Source organism: Lactuca sativa, chromosome 6 (assembly GCF_002870075.4).
Source record: "Lactuca sativa cultivar Salinas chromosome 6, Lsat_Salinas_v11, whole genome shotgun sequence".
Classification (NCBI taxonomy): Eukaryota; Viridiplantae; Streptophyta; class Magnoliopsida; order Asterales; family Asteraceae; genus Lactuca; species Lactuca sativa.
This window is the reverse complement of record NC_056628.2, coordinates 1,278,738-1,283,163: the sequence shown is the minus strand read 5'-3', so window position 1 is coordinate 1,283,163 and position 4,426 is coordinate 1,278,738.

The window sequence follows — 4,426 nt, the reverse complement described above, 5'->3', positions numbered from 1 at the left end:
AGGAGGCGATGAGTGAGTCAATTTTGTCATGGAGCTCCTGGAGATGCCTTTTGGTGACAGGAGCGTCGTCATCGTCATCACTTTGCACTTGAAACGGGCTATAGTAGACCGATTCAAAAGTCATATTCTCCCCGCCAAGGAATGGTTCTTCTCCCTCTGATGCGTGACTAGGAGAAGATGGTGGTGGTGAAGCTGGTGGTTCGGAAGTATGGGTAGGTTCGGGTTGGGTAGTTTGTTTGGGTGTAGGTGTGGTTTCAGGTGCATCAGTATGAACCCCCGTATCAGATACGTTGGTTCTAACATCTGCAGTGGTGGTTGTGGTTGCTTCGGTGAATATTGGTGGTGGTATTGGGATGGAAGTGGGTGGTATTTGAGTAGTGGAAGTTATGGGGGGAATAGAAATAGGAATGGTTTTAGGTGGAGAGAAAAGAGGAGAAGTAGAGACATGAACTTCAGGGGTTGGAGATCGTGGTGGAGTGTTACCATGTTGATAGCCTTCAGAATCAGAACTGTCACCCTCAGACTCGCTTGAGGAGGAAGCGATAATCAACTTTCGTCGCGGTTGGGTTTTTCTCCTCTTCTACTGTGGAGACTGAGCAGCTCTGGTGGGTTTCCTCTTCTTTGGAGACGGACCTTTTGCCCCCTTGGCCACTTGTTTTCCCTTATCAGCCTTCTTGCCTCTTGGAGCAGGCTTGTCGGCGTCATGAATTGATTTCAGCATCTCCGGAGTAAGATCCCTTGGACCAAAACGTCTGAACTCCTTATACGTCTGAATGATCCTGCTGTCAACCGAAACATCACCATACATCGTTTCTAGGATAGACCCATTGAATGGAAACTTAGAAGCATCCGACACAATGATCTTCGTGGTATGGAAGGTACCAATCGAAGACATTGGAGCACCAGCGACAATGGGGATGTGGTACTTGTCCATCACCCATTTCGTGATAATGGTCCAGAACCGAGCATACGAGATCTCTGAATGTCTGGAAGTGGAAGAAAGACTCTGAATAAGTTGTTGCCACAGAACGGACCCATAGTCCATGTTGATGCCATTGTAGATACCATACATTATGGAGAGAAATCAACGACTGGCTCCATCAGACCCGACACTTCGTTCAGATAAACCCTTGAACAAAACAGTGAACATCCCATTCCACTGTGCAGGTACGCACGACTTCTTGAATTTCGTCACCGTAGTAAGCACCTCCGTGTATCCCATGTTGTAGAACATGTTGAACAAATGACCCATGGGGATGGATTCCGGATTTACCCTTGAAGAATCTGCGTCAAACCCTAACAACGAGCAAAACCGCTGCTTTGAAATTGACGCCTTGTGCTCATAGACATCAAAGAAGATTATGTCGACGAACTTGTCGTAGTGAGCGGTGGCAAAGATCTGTGACAAGAATTCCATCGGAACAGTTTCAGCCCTGGTAAGTGCAGGAGCGATTGGAGAAAACTTCAGACACTCGATGATGGGGAACATGAATGCGTCATACGATTGAGGAGTTAAATCGATGATCAGGCTTTGTTGTGGGCGAATGGGCAAAATGTGGGATGTTGCGTGAACTGAGGAAGAATCTGTCATTGCTATGAAGAAAGTGGAGGAGATGATGAACAGTGGATGTTTAAGGATTTCTTGCTCTCTGGGAATTTTAATTGCAGTAAAGAGGTAAACGGTGGATGATGTTACCTTTTATACTGTGGGTTGAGGAGAGAGAAAGATCTTCCCAAATCTTTGATTGAAAAACGAAGGGTTTTTCGGAGTTGACTGATGCGTGACAGTTGGGGTTGTTGATGATCACGCATGAGAGAGAATGTCAGGCCCCTAATAACACGCCTTCCCATCAGGCGCCGTTTGGAGTTGAAACGGTTCAGATTCGCACGCTTCCCTCTTGCGCCGTTTGAAATCAAATCGATTAGACTCCCGCCTAAGTCATCATGGCGTCATCTTATCCCTTTAGAATAAAACAACATCTTTTTTAAAAAAAAAATCTCCCACGTGGATCAATGTTTACCACATCCTTTAATAAATCACCAATCCAATTAAACTGCCTTGTAATTAACAGAACCTGAATTTTTGAAAATTAAAGATTTTCGTGCTTAGGGTGTAAAAGAAAAGAAATAAAGCAACACTTCTGGGAAAATATGTGATGTCAATAAAGACATGAAACAAACATTCCCATCTTCCACATGATCCTTAATGAAGTGATACCTCAGTGCTATGTGCTTAGTCTTCGAGTGTTGCACTGGGTTATGACAGATCCTAATTGCACTTTCAGAGTTGCAATATAGTGGGATCTTTTTCATATTGAGTCCATAGTCCCTGAGTTGGCTTTGGATCCAAATCACTTGAGAAGTATAGGAGGCAGCTGCGATGTATTCTGCCTCAGCGGTAGACAGGGATACACAAGTTTGTTTCTTTGATTGCCAACTAACCAACTTCCCGTCAAGGAATTGGCAGCCTCCAGTGGTGCTTTTCCTGTCTAGTCCACAACCTCCAAGGTCTGCATCGGAGTAGGCTTGAACGAAGAAACCTGTGTTGGATGGATACCATAAGCCGAGAGAGGTAGTTCGCTTGAGATACCGGAGTATGTTCTTCACTGCAAGCATGTGAGGTTCACGAGGATTCGCCTGAAATCTAGCACAATAACAAACAGAAAACATTATATCAGGCCTGCTAACAGTAAGGTACATTAAAGAACCGATCATTTGGCGATATAGCGTAATGTCGACTGTTGGCTTATCCAAGGATGGAGTGAGCTTGGTGCCGAACGCCATTGGAACTTTAACCTTTGAGTCTCCCATCATGCCAAATTTAGCAAGGAGAGTCTTGGTGTAAGCTTCCTGGTTAATAAAGATGCCTTCGGGTCCCTGTCTAATATTTAAACCAAGGAAAAAGTTAATTGGACCCATTGAGCTCATTTCAAATTTAGTCTCCATCAGCTTTCTGAATTCAGCCGTTAAGTTAGGATTCGTTAAGCCAAAGATGATATCATCGACATAGATTTGAACAATCATAAGGTGGTTACCTTCCATCTTACAAAAGAAGGTTGGGTCAACCGAACCTTGTTTGAATTTGGACATCTTTAAAAACTTGGTTAGCGTTTCATACAGGCCGCCGGTGCTTGTTTCAGTCCATATACCGCTTTGTCCAGAATATAACAATGATTGGGGTATTTTTCATTGACAAATCCAGGTGGTTGCTCTACGTACACCGTTTCTTCAAGTTTTCCATTTAGAAATGCGCACTTTACGTCCATTTGGAAGACCTCAAAGTTCTTGTGTGCATCATAGGCAAGAAATATCCGAATAGATTCCAGCCTAGCCACAGGAGCAAAAGTTTCCTCATAATCGATTCCTTCCTCGTGGCAGTATCCTTTCACCACTAGACGAGCTTTGTTTCTTATCACATTGCCTTCCTTGTCCATCTTATTTCTAAAGACCCATTTGAGACCAACAACCGAGGCATCTTGAGGAGTTGGAATGAGGCGCCAAACTTTATTTCTTTCGAATTCATTAAGTTCATCTTGCATAGCTTGCACCCAATCGGAGTGATCAAGAGCAGTGTTAACTGTCTTTGGTTCAACTTTTGAGACGAAGGAGTTAAACATACAAAACTCTAATTTTGAAAATAAGGAAGTTTGCTTTGCCTTTAGTTGAGATCGGGTCAGGACCTTTTCAGAGACATTACCGACAACCTATGAAACATGATGATCTCTGGTCCATTTGACAAGAGGAAGGTAATTTGGATCATAGGATGGATCCAATTCAGCATTTACCATCTCTTCCAGTTCAGATTGACTATCATCGTCATAAGACATATCAGCACTCTCCACCTCGACAGATGAGCTTTCAGGTGTATCTTGACTTTCCGGAGCTATAGGAGTTTCGGGTGGTGTTGAGCTTTCAGGTACCACATGACTTTCGGGTACAGATTGGCTTTCGGGTACAACTAAGCGTTTGGGAGCAGCTGGAGAGTAGTTCTCCCCTCAACATGTGAGCCCGGCTGTGAAGAAGAAGGTGGATCCTCCCCCTCAACTAAAGCATCATGCTGTGGAGGGTCGTTGGAACTTGATCCTCCTTCATTCATTTGCTTGGCAGCATTTTCGATGAGTTGCTTCAGATGATCTACTTTGTTGTCTGCTGCACTAGCTTCCGAGAGAGTGGCCTTCTCTGGTTCATCGAATAACTCAACAAACTTCTCAAATAGGTTTGCAATCGAGGCTGTGACTTGGCCTGTTTGAGAAAAAATTTCTCCAACTGTGTCTTCACTGGCCTTCAGCTTTTTAACATAGTTGTCATCGAAAGTCACATAATAAGTTTCTTCAATCTTCCTCGAACGTTTGTTCAAAACCCTGTATGCTTTCGAAGTGAGAGAGTATCCCAGAAATATCCCTTCATCGGCTTTCACGTCAAACTT